We start from the raw sequence: 18,620 nt of genomic DNA, 5'->3' as shown, positions 1-18,620 counted from the left end.
TGCTCTTTTTTGGACTTTCAAATAAAGGCAAACACTGACTGGCAACCAGGGAAAGTAATAACAACAGGAAACTACCATACTGTATATACAATAGTAATCTGTGAAACACATGTGACTATTGTCTTTCTTATGTGTGAAAGAGATCCTCTGTATTGCTTAAATTTATGATACCAGGGTTTTTTAAGAGGTATCCCAGGGTTGCCGACTTTTAAAAGTTCCTCTCCGGGAAAAGCCCGGAAAGGAGACTTTCAGCAGGAGCTCGGGGCGGGGCTTAAATGTGACATCATTAAGCCCCGCCCACCTGAAGGAAAGTTACTTAGTTTGCCTATCTCCGTGGAGGGAGCGGGGCTAAATGACGCGATTATGATGCTTTAGCCCCGCCCCCTCCCCGTAGATCTGCAGAAAAAGGTAATTTAAACGCCGCGATCAGGGGGGGGCGGGGGTCCCCCAGAATCCGGGAGGGTTGGCCACCTTTCCGGGGGGCCGGGAGGGTGACCCGATTTTCGGGACCCTCCCGGCCATTCCGGGAGGGTAGGCAACCCTGAGGTACCCCCCCTCCTTATTTTTTTTTAAACAGATTCTATTAATATATACTGCTTGTATTTGACATAATACTGTGCCTTATATTTTATTATAGGCAGATTGCCCCTGACCTGCGAGTTTTGTTTTCCTCTTTTTTACTCCCTAACTTGCAACTGCAATGTTACTCTCTGAGTGCAACGCCCCTATCTGATATCTACTGTACAATATATAATAACTAATTTGTGATACAGTGGACAGTCCTATAGTCCTACATGTTAAACCAAGGAGAACCCGTGCGTACATACTCCCTTTTCTCTCCTTTCCCTGTGTTATTAATACCCTGAACTGGCTATCTGTTTAGAGTTGCATTATTTATCAGTTCAGTAATATTCATATATAAAGAATAATAGTAACAATTCCTTTCACATAATTGATTCCAATACAATGAATTACTATTGCTTAACAGCAGCCTGAGGCCTCAGGTACCTGTACCATCTATATCAGTGGTTCCCAAACTTTGTCCTCAGGGGCCACCAACAGTGCATGTTTTTCTAGATTTCCTCAAAATGGCCCTTATTCAGATCTGATCGCAGTACAAATTTGTTCTTAAAATGCGCAAAACCATGTGCACTGCAGGTGCGGCAAATGTAACACGTGCAGAGAGAGTTAAATTTGGGTGGGGTGTGTTGAAACTGAAATCTAAATTGCAGTGTAAAAATAATGCAGCCAGTATTTACCCTGCACAGAAACAAAATAACTCAAACAAATCTAACTCTCTCTGCACATGTTACATCTGCCCCACCTGCAGAGCACATGGTTTTGCACATTTTAAGAACAAAGTTGTACTGTGATCAGATCTGAATAAAGGCCAATATCACAAGTGAAATGATTGGCTCTACCTGTGGATCTTATAAAATGTGAGAAAGTAATGAGTACACCTGTGCAGCTGCTCTCGGGGAAGATATAATATATAAAATGTTGGGGTCCTTGAGGATCTAGTTTGAAAAACAAGTGACATATTGTTTATCAAGATAGTATAATAGACAGTTCTTCTAACAAATAGTTGTTTGAGGTAAAGGAGAACTTCAAAATAAAGTATCTCTTTTTAACCCTTTGAGTGCCAACATCTCAGTGAGAGATGTGCAAAATATCCACTAAAAATGCCAGCGTCGCTCACATTTGATATATAATTTGTAAAAAATGCTGTGTAAAAAAAATATATATATTCTATATATAACGTAAACATTACACGTCAATATGATGAATAAAAATGTTTGCTAGGCAATTTTCGCAACTATTTTGACAAATTCACTTGGCACGCAAAGGGTAAAAGGTGGTATTCAATCTCGGATTCTGAGTGGCAGAATCCCGCTCCATTTTCTCTCTGCCTGACAGAAACTTGGGTACTTATATGTTAGTTGGGCACCCACTATAGTTAGTACGCTCATACCCCCACTATCCATGTTGGCATGGAGTTGATTTTATATAGTGTGGCGAGCGCAGCGAGCCACCAAGCCCAAAGCGTGACGAGCCCCACGAGGGGATGCGGAAAACTAAGCAAATACCTTAGTGGGCGCTCAACTAACATATAAGTACCATAACTTGGCAGGCAAAATTCAATGTTCCGCATATGGCGTGGCAAAAAGTGGGCGTGTCGGCAAAAAATGGTCTTGGATTGTCCAGAAATGTCTGTGAATTCAACAATCCATTGCCGTTTCCAACAAAACAGATCCAACTTGTTTTAAAGTCAGATTTGTTTTGTCAAAATCCGCCTTCGGTGCTGTCAGAAGCAGCAAAATTGGATAGGCGGCAGCCGCTATTTCCCCTTTTCGGAAATAGCAGCCCACATTATATGCCGCCCTTTGTACTTTAAATTGGTGGACTATAATGGATTAAAATCAAATCAGCAGAAAGTCGAAATATATCTTCTTATACCTCATTCAGACAAACTGAGAAACTCAGGAAATTGCTGGTGCATTGTAAAAATAACCAGGGTTGAGTGTATGTCTCAGAGGTACCGACTAGGATTGATGGGAGTGGGGAGGCTGTGAAGAACATAAAACAGCAAGTAGTTAATATGCTGAAATTCTCAGAGAAATAGTACACAAACCACAATAAAAATCAAAGCGATGCCCAAAAGATGGAGTAGCCCATGTAAGGTTTGTGCAATGAGGTTCTTGGGCATAGAGCAGTATGCAACCCCATTGTCCTGTGTTTATTAAGAGTTGCAGGCACACCTACTGTGGGACCAACAAGGATGCAAACACTGACTTGAGGGTGCAGCAAGCGGAGCCCGGTGGAATTGCAGGTGCTATTGTGGATCATGATGATCTCCTCTGTGCCCACTGTGGAAACAGACAAACACAATTAATGTGCCATCACTGTCAAAGAGCTATGGGGCAGTATCCAGGTAGAGAAGCCATTCTTACGCAACATGAGTAAGTTCCCTTGTATAAAAAATTTTAAAAACCCTATCTGTTGCAGTGGTAAGCTAATGTGCAAGATGAAGGAGGTCACACATACAGATAAGCTTATAGTTCTGCTGTTTGATTTGCAATACAAATATTTTTATAAGATACATAAAATAGTACTTAAAGACAGTAAAATTGCAACTATCCTTACTGGACCCACACATAACTGGCCCATTGTGCAATGTTAAACTAGTGTTCATTCTAGCAGCCTGCATCTAGGGTATATATTTTAATTTGAAAGGGCAAAATGTTATATGTTACATACTACAGTAGCTGTAGTAATACATCACATCTAAACTGTTGGCAAGGAAAATTAAAATATGCCCTCCTCACTGATAGGGGCAGGGTTCTAGAAGAAACACTATTAAACTGTATTTGATCAACTAGTTTGCAAGAGGATGATGACCAAAAGCACAGACCAGGTCATAGTGTTGTGCTTTAATTTTCAATGCCTTTTACAACAAGTGTAGAATACATTATTATGACCTTGACAATGCATTATTTTTTAAGTTTTTTACAGTTTTCACAGTACCATCATGGAAAAATTTAGGATACCACAAGAGCCATGATCAATATTTGTTTTAGGATGGCAGGCGCCAGAGGATGCCAGACTATAGCGATTCATGGACAATGAAATTCTGCCTACCCATAGAATAGGGAAAAATCTGTAAGAAAGTATATGTAGATAAGGATTTTTGCAATAGCCCAGATCAGTAAACAATTACACTGCAGACCTAAAAAGGAAATTGCTGGTTAATTAAAACTAATGCATACAGGTAATTGATACAATTAGTATATACAGTAGCAAATCCACCAGGGTACTTATGTATTTACAGGGCGCCTACTAAGCAAATACTGTAGCTTACTGGGCGATTCTGCGTAAGAAAATCGCATTGCATGCAATGCGATGCGATTTTCCTATGTAATGTATTCACTGCTCTCTGGCATTGGGTGGTGCGATGAGATCGCATGCAATCGCACCGCACATAAAATCGCATGCAATTTTATATGGTGCGATGCCATTTCATTTACTGTACACTTGTATGACATACAATGGAATTTAGGCACCCCCCAGTGGCAAACACAGTGGGGGTTTCTGAGTACCCAGACCCCCCCCCCCCCCAGGAGTCAAAGTACTGAAAGCTGAGGGTCCCCTATTTCCATGGCTACAGTAATTTTAAAAATCGGCCCTTGGAAACCAGAGATATCTGACTTCAAAGCAGTGGTCCCATCCAAGCCTGTTAATTGCTCTTCCCAGACAGATATTTCAGGTTCTGTCTGACTTAGTTTTTCTGAGGGTATATTCCAAAAAGCTGGGACTCTCCCCCTTTGATGGACACTAGCAGCTTGTCTCTACTGTCCCCACTCAGAACCAGAGATATCAGCCTTCCAGCAGCTGGTTATTGCTCCAGCTCCACACACCTGGTATGTAGTTTTATAAATTATGAATAATAAGCCCACTCCACTATACACCCCTCCTCTGCGTATTAAACATCCTCTACCACCCTGAAAGTTATGTATCAGGGCCCAGTCATTCAGCCCAATGCTCCCTTCTCCCACCCCATCTCCCACCATCTGTGCAGTAAAGGAGTAATTAGTGGAAATTACTGATCCAGGCCCAGTGGTGCAAGTAGAATTTTTTTCTTGGTGGTACTGATAGCCTCCACCAAAAATGGGCATGGTCATGTGTCATCAGGGGGCGTGGTCACACAAAGCTAGAGGAGTGACTAAATGACAATAGAGGCGTCGACACAGGAGACAGGGAATGAGAAACTGGGAATGACTGGGGGTGGGTTGGCTCTTGCTTGGGGGAGAGCCAGGCAGCTTGTGCTTACAATAGTGGAGCCTGCTCTTCATGCTGTCGGCGCTGCTGATGCCAGTCAGTGTGACAGGCTAAATCAGCAGTAGCCGGTAGCTGCATACAGCACCAATCATAACGCTGGGTGGGCGGGCTGCGGATGCATTATATTTAGACTTAAAATGAAAATAGAAATGACAGTGTATCAGGGGTAAGTGGTACTGCGTACCTGCAACATATTTCTTACAGGTACTCCGTACCACGCCGTACCCCCTTACTTGCAACACTGTCCAGGCCCTACATGCTGAGCGGTTGATATAATACCCCCTACCCATGGGACATCAAAGCTTCCCCCACCCCTACCGCTGGAGGATCAGTAGGGGCCCCAATACATTGCTATGCCCAGGGGTCTACACTGCTGTTGACGCCCCTGTATGCATATATATATACTGTATATGTATGTATGTATATATATATGTATGTACTGTATGTATATATATATATATATATATATATATATATATATATATATATATATTTATGATATGCCGGCACTCCAAGAGCTTGTTCAGCGCCATCAGGTGCACTTCAAAATATTCATATGGACGTCCAACAAGGAAGGCACTCCACGACCAGGTTAATTAGAAAAACAGTAACAGTTATTTCTCCTGTATACCCTGAGGACGGGGAGTTAGGTCCCCGAAAGTACTCAGTATTTTGAATACAGATATGGTTTTCTAATTAACCTGGTCGTGGAGTGCCTTCCTTATTGGACGTCTATATATATATATATATATATATATATATATATATATATAGATAGATATAGATATATAGATATATATCTATCTATATATCTATATATATATCTATATATATATATATATCTATATATATATATATATGTAGGAGAGTCCGCACTCAAGGTAGATTGTTGTCATAGGGGGTGCTCCAACAGATGAATGAACATCACAAGGATATAGAGATATATGAAATGGGCACTCACCAAGGTCTTAGGTTCAGCAAGAAAATTTATTCACGAAATGAAAATACATCCGACGTGACGTGACGTTTCGATCAAAGGATCGTCATCAGGAAAATGTCAACATAGATAGCAAAATATCATTCCCAACCAACAGGCAACCTGGTATCCATCCATGGAGCAGTATCTCCTCCATGGATGGATACCAGGTTGCCTGTTGGTTGGGAATGATATTTTGCTATCTATGTTGACATTTTCCTGATGACGATCCTTTGATCGAAACGTCACGTCACGTCGGATGTATTTTCATTTCGTGAATAAATTTTCTTGCTGAACCTAAGACCTTGGTGAGTGCCCATTTCATATATCTCTATATATATATATATATATATGGAAGAGAGGGGGGGATGTAGGGCGCCACTTGTGTCCTGAACAACTCAGTTCTCTTATGTATAGAAAAACAGGTATACCTTTAGAAAAAAGGGTGTCAGCTGACCTCTAAGGAAAAACACCTTGGTAAGGGGTGTGGCGTAAAGAATACAATTGTGAGTAGGTTACTGAAGGGAAAGTGTCTGTTTCATGACATTACAGTCATACCACGCTGGTAATGCCCAACCCCGCCCGATCTTGGCAGCCAAGCAGTGTTTGGGCCCGTCCAGTATCAGGATAGGGGACTACCTGAGAAGAACGGGTTCTGTAATGTACAGAGAATACAAAGAATACATACCTCGTGATAAGGACATAATAGAGATACCAATGCTCAGTCTTTCCTACACTTTACCCTTCAGTAACCTACTCACAATTACCTGACTTACCATTCTACCCTATTCTTCATTTTTTTATATAGAGATAATCACTGTAATTAATTTTTTCATATATATATAGAGATAATCACTGTAATTCATATAAATAAGTAAAAATCACCTAATCACTTTACTTATTTATAATGTATATATGTCTTTATCAGCTAAGTACTCTTTAACCTACTACTGTCACGCATCACCGTTTTTTTGATTCATAAAAATTGTCTTTGATTACTGCCACGCACCATCGATCTTTTCTAAATATCGGTCTTTTCACTAATGACTCATCAATATAAGCTAATTGATTCTTTCTAAATTGATTAATTCTGCTGCTATTATTGGGAATATTTTATGTACTATATATTATATATTTTATTTTTTTATATATTCCTTTGAATTTTATATATATTTATATACTTAATATAAGTTATAAAGAAGCCCCTAACTATGATGCACTGAACATCCATACAAATATAGGTTATTAACATACTGTATTCTCTATCCCTATGTCCTATGTGGAATCACCACTAAGAAATGAGCACACATGAAAATATAAACTCTGTCGACACACCAGTATCCAAAAAGATGGCGGATTCCCTATGTGAAAGATTGAAAAAATCTCTAACAAAATGGCCGCTGAATGGAGACAAATACCGCAAGGAACTCTGAATAACAAACTAAATAATGACTGACGATTACTACAACCAATGGGACACAGCTCTCCAACAAACGGAAGCGGGGCGCACCTGCACATCCGCCGGTGAGAGGCGGAAGACACAGAGCTATGTAATAGAAACGGACACAGGAAGCGGGGCGGAAGTGACGTCCGCCCGCCGGAAGTGGGGACACGCATCCCTGTACACATAAAGAAGAATTTTCTGTTATCCCTACGATGTATTTTAACCAGTGTATTACAGCGCAGGCTACATAGAACGCTGATCCTAACACTCATATGAGTGTGTAAAAGATTTAATTAAATCCCTCGTTTTTAGAAATGGTGGCCACACCCCACAGGATGTGACATCATAATTATGAGCATTAGACATACACAGTATAAATAGAGCACCAGGCACATCTCCCTCTCACCCCTTGATGAATTCTTAAATGACGAAACGCGTTGGGTACTGCCTGCTGACTCCTCCCTAAATAGATAAGTTCTGCTTTTACACCTTGTCTTATAACTTTTTGTATATCTCCGATTTTTTTAGCGCTAACACATGTAGGCAATTTTTTTATTGAGCTTCGCATTTTTTACACTGTTGTTTTTCTATGTTAATTTCTTGTACTGTTTGTTCTTATATTCAATGCTATTGTGCATTTTTTATATGTATAAAATAAATTCTTATATGTTTTAAAAAGAAACACGTTTCTTATACAGGTATTTGTAGTCGCTTAGACCTCTATCCAATCCATTATATACATATATATATATATATATATATATATATATTTGGTCTATCTATAATACTTTAACTGACCCGGCATATACTGGGTCACGTAAGTGTCCATCTCCATGCTTTGCTCTGCCCCTCTGCAAACCCCTTCTGAAAATACTGCGTTTGACCCTGCCCCCCACTATACACGCCACCCCGAAGCGTGGCGAGCGTCGGCGGAACGCGTCCTCCCGACCTTTTTATACCCCCACTATCCACGTCGGCGTGGAGTTGATTTTACTTGGACTTCAATCTTAATTTATGATTGTCCTCACCTGTGTCAAGCTCATTAATTGATAAGGTGTTTCACAACAGGTGAGAGCAATCATAAATTAAAAGGCAAGTCCAGGATCAGAGCATTTTGTTTCTCCTGGAATACATCATGTTTGGAGGTATGCAATGGCATGATTCCACAGAAGACCTAACAAGCTTGTAACAATATATCCCGGAACAATGAGTTGTGTAGTACTGTATGTATGAGTATGTGATATATTGTTACATTGTAATTGTTCTGTTGCAATATCATTTAGGTGTGTACAGTATTAAGGTTAAAGCACTCTTCCAGAGAGCTAAACATAATAGACACATAGGGGGTTATTTTGGTTCACTCTTTCTGACAAATTCCTTCTAAGATGGACAAAACCATGTGCACTGCAGGTGGGGCAGATGTAACATATGCATATATATTTAGATTTGGGTGGGTTTACTTCAAAGTGAGATCTATTTTGCAGTGTAAAAATAAAGCAGTCAGTATTTTCCCTGCACAGAAACAAAATAACTCACCCAAATCTAATTCTCTCTGCACGTTACATCTGCCCCACCTGCAGTGCACATGGTTTTGTCCATCTAAGAAGGATTTTGTCAGAAAGAATGAACCAAAATAACCCCCATAGGGGTACATTTACTAAGATCAAATGGGTACGAATGCACTCATTTGTACCCATTCGATGTAAGATATGGCTAGGACCAGGTGACCAGCTGATTCACAATCAGCCGAATGCGGCTGATCTGCCATATGTATATACGGCCTGGTCAGTCGTATTGGGCTATTACGAATGGCTACACCATTGACAGAATACGGCTGTATGTGGCAATAGTGTTCTATCTGATTGGCAGATACATACTGATGAATTCATATACGAATTCACCAGTAATTACGAATGTCAAATTGATCCGTGCAGGCTTCAGTCAAATACGACCAAAAGACATGGTCTGTCATATCCGTGCAGGCTTCTAAGTGTAAAAAAAAAAATAATAATAAATAAAAAAAAAATCAGTGTGGGGTGACGGTCCCCCCGTCTGGCTATAACCAGTGAGCTGGTCCTGATTGCAGAGATACAGGGGGCCAAAAAAACGTGGTCCCTTCATATTTCTATAACCAGCACCAGGCTCATGCGCCAGTCCTTGTTCCCAAAATATGAGGGATAAAATGGGTATGGGTCCCTCAGTGTAAAATGTGTAATAAAATAGATTTAATAACTATTTGGTTCATTTGTCAAACTACAAGTCCCAGAAAGCCTCCCCATATGCAGGGACTTGTAGAAACACAAGTCCAAGCATACAGGGCATTTTTTTTTTTTTTTTAGGGAGCGTTCCCCACTGGGCGAGTTTTTTCTGGGGAGCGCTCCCTATAATAAAAACCCTACCACTGTGTTCCCGGGTCTGGGCAGCGCCACTGAACTGTGTATCAGCCGCTGCCCGGCCCTGCCTCCCGGCAACCCGGCCCTGCCCCCGGCAACGGGGTGGGGAGACGGGAGGGAAGGGGATGCACCATTGAGCATCCGGAGTTAGCTGAACTCCGCTTCAGCGCTGCCTATCAACTCAGCAGCGCTGCCCGGCTTTAACCAGCGGCATTCCCGAGAATTTTCCGGGCTTGCCAGTCTGGGCACTAAGGTATAGCCCGGAAAATTCTCGGGAATACCACGGAAGGGGTTATAGGGCACGCTGAGTCAAACGAAGTCAAACTAAGTCAAACACCATACAAAATAAAACTTTAATACACACTACATTCACCCATACATACTTAACAATAGGGTCTACCTTAGGCCTCTTCTCCAGTGGATATCCATAGGTGTACCTGTGGAAATACTCACCATCCAATTCGGTGTAGATTGCGTCCTCTTTGGTCCATGTAGGCATACACGGGTCAAAAAAATAAACTGACATTCCCGATACCATAACAAACTGGATGAGCCGCAATTGTGATTACACTTGGGGCTCCTCCCCCAAACTGGGGGATTTGCCGTTGATGTCATACACCGGATGCTTTACCAGCCAATCATCAGCGGGCTCCAGGGTACAGTCACTCGGAACCTGGGCGGCGTAACCCTGTCTGTCTCACTTGAGGGAGACGGGCAGGGTTAGGGGGGGTTCAAGGTGACAGTGGGGACCAGCAATGACGGTGCACGGCGGCGGGGAGCTCCTTCGAAACAGTGCGCGCAAGCATCTCATGCGTGCGCGACCCCTTCCGATGGCTGGTGGGATGGTGGCCGGCGGGGGGCTGGAAATGGAATAGCCAGCCCCTGCAATGAAGAGCCATGCTCCATCTGTAGCTCCATGTCTATGGGTGGTTCCCATCATAGACGCCTCTATTATATATTTAACAGGGGCGTCTATGATGGGAACTGCCCATTGATGCCCATGTTAAAGTTTAACTTTACTTCTTTTTACTTCTGTGGAAATGTGAACAGCCAATCAGCCACAAAGCTCCCCTGGAACCTGTGGCTGATTGGCTGGGGGAGGATCCAGTGTATGATGTCACCTGCAAATCCCCAAGTTCATGGGAGGAGCCCCAAGTGTATACACACGTGCAGCTCCTCCAGTTCGGATTTGATGGTGAGTATATTTTATTTGTACAGGTACACCTATGGATATATACTGGAGCAGAGGACTGGCCTAAGGTGGATGTTATAGGTAAGTATGTATGGGTGAATGTAGAGTGCATTAAAGTTTTATTTTCTACGGTATGTGTGTGTACAGTATTTCATTTAACTATTGGTTAAGTTTTAGAACTACAAGATCCAGCAGGACCTTTAATGCCCCACATGCTGGGACTAGTGGTCCTCCAAGTCCCTGCATGCGGGGAGGCTTGCTGGCACTTGTAGTTTCACAATTTAATCCAATAGTTATGAAATATATTTTTTACACATTAGGGCTATCAGCCTGATGCCCACCGCCCAGGGGCATCAGGGACAGCCCCGAGCTTCAGCTGGCCTGGGCCGACCAGTCAGAGGATAATACTTTGTCCGTGGAGCTTATATAAGCTAACGCTGTGGCATTAGTCTGCTGGCTATTTGAGCCCAGTGCTGGTTTTCAAAATATGGGGGTTCCCTTATCCACCATATTTGGGGAACCAGGATCGCCCCATGAGCCTGGTGCTGGTTATAGAAATACTGGGGACCATATTTTTTTGTATTTCTGCAACAAGGACTGGCTTAATTAGCCCGGACAGGGGGACCCCACGCCATTTGTTTATTATTAATATATTCTAATTTTTTCGAACATTGGCCAGCATTGCACGGATATAACAGATTTGTATAATGCTGGTGGCTCATACGTATTTGGCTTCTGTATTTCCGGCACCCAAATACGAATGGCTACAACATTGGAGAATATGAATCTGGAATATACAACAGCTTTGTAAATTTGCTGTATTCTCTATTACTTTTGTCAGGCCTTATATAGCTGATCCCTTTCGTAAGGGGATCAGCCATATATGGCCAACCTTAGTAAATTTACCCCATAGAATTTAAAGGCAGATAACAATCACTTGGCCCATCTAGTCTGCCCCTTTTTAACCTATATTACCTCAAACCCAATTGATGCTTATTTATTTGTAAGGAGATACTTCTGTCTTTCTCACCCATGTTTAATTTAATCAGACAGGAAGTGTCAGGTAGTGTTAACTCTTGACCTGCTGGAAAACAACACATGATGGGCCATCAGATGTACTAAGCTTGAAAAGTGATAAAATGGAGAGTTAAAAACCTCCAAACAATCAGCTCCTAAATTTCATGTCACAGACTGTGTTTGAAAAATAACCTGATTGGTTGGTGGTTTATCACTTTCCATTTTATCCCTTTTCAAGGCTTAGTACATATCGCCCAATAACTGCTACAGGAAAGGTAATAAGTACACCCAACACAATACAGAACAAGTAAATAAAAACAGGGGTTCCCTTATTTCATGGTACAGGTTTTCTAGTTTTTAAAATGGTATGCCAGTCTGGAATTCTGAGCAGATGAGCCTATCGGCACACCATAACCATGTGAAAAAAATTCTCAGGACTAATTGAAAATCCCAGATTCCTGCAACAATATCAGCAAACAATGATATGCAAAATAGGTTATGTCGCTGGAATACCAGCATTTAATTATTTGCTCAAAAAATGCACATTTGGCCCAAAATCCTACCAACCAAGGACCAGGGTTGCCGACTTTTTATGTCTCCTCTCCGGGAGGGTCGGCAACCCTGACCAAGGACCCCTCTAACAAATATTCTTTTGACTAATATTTGATCAACATTAGTGAGCCTGGCAGTTAACCCTCATCTTCTATATTTCCTGTATGCTACTATATGATTTCTGCACAGTGTACACATTTAATTTAAGATGTTGCAAACGAGAAGCTAAAATCCTTACCATTACCTATCTTGATTTTTGTATATAGGAAAGGTGGATTAATTCTGAAATGAAACAAGATACAAAAAGTATTTGTAGTTTTTATAAAATACACTGCAGTTTGCAAAATTACAAAAAAATTCAAAAATCTGTTCATTTAAATAAAAAACCCTTTATTTCTCTATTTTACATAGATTTTATTTGATGGGTAAGAAAATGCTCAGTGACGAAGGGGTTAAATCTATCAAAATCGTAAAACGTTTGGGTACAGTACATTTACTTTAGCTTTGCTTATAAATTGTCACATTGAGGATATCTATATACTGTATATATATTTATATATAACAAGTGTGTAACTTCTGGGTTGTGCAGATTTTGGTTTAATAGTGTAAGGGCACCCTCTTGTGGAAATACAGTTCAAAACATGATGTTCAAGAACTGACAAATTTTAAGAAATGTTAATTTAATTTAGATAAAGACACTGCTGGTACTGCCAGCAGTGTAAAGAGGACAACAGCAAATGCATGTGTTCAGAGAGACTACCCAGCATACTATAACCAGCATATTATAGTAATCACAGCCCCACATTTTAGATGTTCTTGATAAAATAAAATATAAAGGTTGGTTCAATTACAGTAACTGCGAGACAGCTCCATACACAAGCACATGCATATTCTGCACTTATGCATACCTCCCAACTGTCACGATTTTAGAGGGACAGTCCCGATTTTCGGGTCCTGTCCCGCTGTCCCACCCGCGGCAGGCATTGTCCCGCTGCAGGGGGTGGCAATTGGGAGACCCCCCAATCTAGTAGAATAGCGTCTATTCTCGTATGAAAATTAGGTTGCGGCTAATTAGCATAAGCCACGCCCTCATTTGCATACGCCCCACCCCCTTTTCGGACGCTCGCACGGCTTCGCCGCGCGAGTGTCCCTATTTCTTCAGGTCGAAAGTTGGGAGGTATGCTTATGGCAGCCCTGTGTGCAAGAGCGTAACTTCCATAGGTGCAAGGGGTGCAGCTGCTATGGGGCCCAGAGCTGAAGGGGGCCCATCTGTACTGTTTAAATACTGTTTTACACACATTTATCACCATCAGTTGTTAAATAGGGAGCCCTTAAAAAAACCTTTGCTATGGGGCCTACACATATCTAGTTAGTCCCCTGCCTGTGTGTGTGGATTTGGACTGCATACAATATATGCAAGTTCAAGTTAAATTTCTAACATGGGTCTCTATGGCCGCGCATAGCCAATCAGGTGAGGAGCTTCCCCTGCTCCTGATTAGCTGAGAATACCATCACCAGGGAATCCCTCATTCTCAGGGAGGAGTTGCAAGTGTAAATTTGCGGCACCTCAGTGCACTTGAGTGGGTGACTCGTTTGTTTTGTTTTTTAAATCGCAGATGCCTACATGGACCGAAGACGACATGATCTACACCGGAGGGGATGGTGAGTATAATTTTGTTTCTCAGGTACCCCTATAGATTTCTACAGGACAAGAGGGCAGGCCTATGAGGGACCCTATAGGTGAGTATGTATGTGTGATTGTAGTATGTATTAAAGTTTTACTTTATTAGAGTGTGTGTGTGTCTTTTTTTAGGTATTGGTTATGTTGTAGAACTATGAAGGGAAGGCTTGCTGGTACTTGTAGTTCCATGACATAACTTAATACTTTTTATCTTATTTTTACACTTTTTAGCCCCATCAGCCCACCACCCACAGCCCAGAGGTGGCTGGGGATAGCCCCAGGCTTCAGCCCGGGCCGGGAATACCCTGTCCCCACTCCTCCAGGGACCCTGCCCGGGCTGACTAGCCAGGGTGATCATGTTTTGCCCAGGGGACCTTATATAAGTGTCCCCTGGCTGTGGCATTACACCACTAGTTGTTTGAGCCCGGTGCTGGTTTTTGAATTACGGGGGACCCCTTCTCTTTTTGTCCTCTGTATTTTGAGAACCAGGACCGGGCCAAGAGCCTGGTGCTGGTTATAGAAATACAGAGGAATCCCAGCTCCCCCCCACCCCACCCCTATATTTCTATAACCAGGACCGGGTTAATATCCCAGGATTGGTAATTAGATTTGGTACTTGTTTCCTAGCACGGCCACACCGATTTGCATCGGGGTGATCGTGTCGGAAAAATCACGTCGGTCGCATCGCATGCGACCAAATCGCATGTGATGCGACCGACCCGATTTTTACATTGAATCAAATGTGAATAGGGCCCCTGGGACCCTATTTTACATTGGATTCAATGTAAAGTATTCCCCAGACCCCCAATTTTACCCCCTCAACGCCACCCCACGATTGACGCGGCGGTGCGCGTCCTCCGACCTTTTCATACCCCTACTATCCACGTCGGCGTGGAGTTGAGAATATAAAGTGTGGCGAGCGCAGCAAGCCACCGAGCCCGAAGCTTCGGGCTCGGTGCGCTCGCCACACTTTATATTCTCAACTCCACGCCGAGGTGGATAGTAGGGGTATGAAAAGGTCGGAGGACGCACACCGCCTCCCCTCGCGGGCTCGCTGCGCTCGCCATGCTTCGGGTTGGTGTCAATCATGGGGTGACGCTCATAATGGGATTGCGTAACCCATGACGGGGCCATGTACAATGTGAAATGGGTCATATTGGCCCATTTCACATTGTTTCCTATGTAAAATGGACTTAATCAAGTCCATCTCATCTTGTGCCATTATAATGGCACAAGACCGACGCGATGCTCCCGATTTCAATGTTAAAAATATTTTAACATTGAAGCCTATGGCAAAATCGGGGGCATCGCGTCGGTCGAGTCGGGGGCCATGTTAATGCACGCGACCGACGCGATGCCCCCGATTTTGCCTTTGCCGGCAAAATGGACCTGATTTCAAAGGAAATCGGGTCCATCGCGTCCATCGTGTACCTTAACTTTAAGATACACGATGGCCGCGATTGTGGCTGTGCTAGGAAACAAGTACCTTAGATTTTTATTTTTTTACACAGAGAAGCCTGCACAGATCTGACTGATCCATGCAGGCTTCAGCCAAATACGCCTCGAAAATAAGGAGGATTTTCCAGTCGTATTGTAAGCTGAACTACTGGCTGTATTCAGCCCTACGAATGATAGTAAATGAGCACACCACCATAGAAATCATGGCCATATACGACCGTGTTCTATACAGTAGATTGGTGTAGTCATAGAAATCATGGTTATATACGGCCATGTTCTATCAATGGTGTATTCATTCATAAAGCCGAATTCAGCTGACCTTGCCATATATACTGTAAGTATGGCAGATCTGCCAAATTTGGCTGTTAGTAACAGAGGCGTAGGGAGGGCGGAGCCACCGGAGCTCATGCTCCGGGCGCAGATTGGCCGAATGGCGCCGCCGGCCCGCCCCCCCCCCCTCCGCGAATGATGCCTGCAGCTGCCCTGCTCGCCCGGTCCCTGCCGCCAAGCGTCATCCATGCCTGCCTAGGGCTGGCGGAGGTCCTGCACTGGGCTGACTACCGCGATCGGAACTCTCGGTTCTGATCGGGTAGCTCAGGGAGCCGGCAGCAGCAAGTGAGGGCAGCGGGCTGGCCGTGGGAGGAGGGCTAGTATGCATGACTAGCAGTAGCAGCTCCTCCTCCCATGTTTTTCCTAACAGCTCAGCAGCAGTACAATAGCCCATTGTAGCCCCGCCCCCTTGCAGCTATATCCCGTGATTCGCGGGTCTGTCACGAGGAGAGGGGGTGAATCTAAAAAGACAGGTGTCTCACAAAATAGTCCTGTCAACCCGCAAATCACGGGAATATGCCGTGGGGGAGGGGCTAATGATGAAAGTGCCAATACCAGGCTGTGGCACTCCCGAATTTTCATCTCAGGGCAGTCTTCAAATGTGAGTATCTGTGAGCGTCTGTTGTGTATGTACACAGTATGTATATATTTTATTTGTGAGTGTGTATATTTAAGTTACGTATCGTGTGTGTGTGTGTGTGTGTGTTCTGGCAATACTGCTAGAAGTGTTGCTATTGCTGTTATATTACACTCCATACCCCCGAACATTAAGTGGATACTGTTTTTTAAACTAGTGTGTATATTTATGTATATGTGTGTATCTGTATGTGTGTATACAGGTGTGGGTGTGTAGGTGGTCTATGTAACGTGTGTGTGTGTGTGTGTATACAGGTATACAAATCCTGCATTTGCCCGTTTGTAGAGCTAGTATTTAAAATTTGCAAATACAAAGTACCGCCAGCATGTATGTAGAAGGGACTGCAGCAGGAATCTCAGATACCTGCTGCGATCCCTCCTGTCCCACATGCAGCTGCATCCCCCATAGGTTTTTATTGGGGATGCAATGCTGCCCAATGTACCAATATCCCGTGCCTCTTTAACATCCCATTATTCAAGGTGACTTTTTTGGGTGGATTCGTGGGGCTGTTCCGTTACAGCATCTTATATAGCGCAGCAGATTACGTTACAGTGTCTTATATAGCGCAGCAGATTCCGTTACAGTGTCTTATATAGCGCAGCAGATTCCGTTACAACGTCTTATATAGCGCTGGAAAAATGGGGAAAGGGGGAGGGGATGGGGGCCAGGTGCACAGGACTGATTTGCTAGCAGGTAAGAAGGTTAAACTCCAGTCAACATGTGAGTGAGTAAATTATGTTATAATCTCGTTGTGGAGGTGCTCCCGGGGAGTATGGTAAGTACAATTGGAAACGGGTTGATATTCAAGGGAGAATATCAGGAAAGAAACTCCCAGGTGGGGCACTGCCTTCTATAATATAAACGTATCAGTCTAAAATATCAACTTTATTAATACTAAAATTGATCCTGTTAATGGATCAAGAGACGAACATGAGACGAGGACATACAGATAACATGAATAGAAAAAATTGAGAAAAGATCGTGAAAATATGATATCTGGGTCTGAAAATGGGCTAAATGCCTCTGTTCAATATGGCTGTAATATCAGCGTATTCCTGTAAAGGATTGTTTCAGACTAAGCACGTCTTCAATTAACCATATTAGTTATCATAAACACATATCTAATAAATGCGTAACAAATGGCACACTGTCTGGCAGTACAACTTATTGTTATCTTAATTACTTTCTAATGGTCGAAAACTGTGTATAATCTCACTCTAATTGGACTGCAAGATCCAAGAGAAATTGAGAATAGTGGTGAAGTACCTGGGTTGAAAATGCTCGCCTAGTGGCTGCTGCCTGTGCATATGATGGCAACCGGACAACTGCACAGTTGAGCGGACTCTGCGAGCGTCACAGGTACAGGAGTTAAGACAAAAAGGAGGTTTCTGCTGTCTCCAGGGGTGACCAACCTGGCCCTGTTATACAGTGACAGCGCAGAGTCAGGTAATGGGTCCCCTGGGGATGAGAGAACCCCGACTATGGGAGATGCCAGAAAAGAAGAGCAATTTCACTTTAATCCCAGGTATACGCTACTGTCCAGTGTGTACGCATGTAGACGTAGTGAACAATGGTTGAGCGGTATATCTGGGTAGTGAATAGCAGAAGGAAGCACAGGGTGCACTCTGGTATTGTATCAACCGATTGAGAAAGCTTCCTAAGTGAAACGTACATCTCGGTGTCCTAGGACCCCGCTGTGTACAAGCGGGACCCTGCACGCTTCACACATATCTACTTGGCTACTACTACTGCCCTGACAGCGCGATATTCCGGACAGCGTGTGCACCTTCTAAACGCTGACACAGCTGTTTGAGTTACATCACCGGCGGCTCTGTTCATTCACCACCGCACTCACCACCGCCGCACACAGTGGATGCTTACCACTGTGAGGACTACCTCTTGGACGGGGCACCGTACTGCTGATAAGATCTCTGCAGCAATCTCGGTGCACACCGCCTGCCTCACAGACTGTGGAGAGGCACAACGGAGTCCACACCTGTGCCTGCAGACGCTGCAGGAGAATACAAACAGCGCGCAGCTGCTTACCTTTTACTTCTATACCAAGACTGTCCATTTATTATTATCGTGACAACTTACAGATTTA

At 43.2% G+C, this 18,620-nt stretch overlaps 1 pseudogene; it reads left to right on the top strand.

Annotated features, from left to right (window-relative positions):
• Window positions 1-6,356: 6,356 nt before the first annotated feature.
• Window positions 6,357-6,476, top strand: LOC146065179 (5S ribosomal RNA; annotated as a pseudogene).
• Window positions 6,477-18,620: the final 12,144 nt, after the last annotated feature.

The sequence above is a fragment of the Crinia signifera genome, chromosome 3, assembly GCF_055691185.1.
Source record: "Crinia signifera chromosome 3, ASM5569118v1, whole genome shotgun sequence".
Taxonomy (NCBI): Eukaryota; Metazoa; Chordata; class Amphibia; order Anura; family Myobatrachidae; genus Crinia; species Crinia signifera.
The sequence above is the reverse complement of the archived record's forward strand: the minus strand, read 5'-3'. Positions and strand labels throughout refer to the sequence as shown.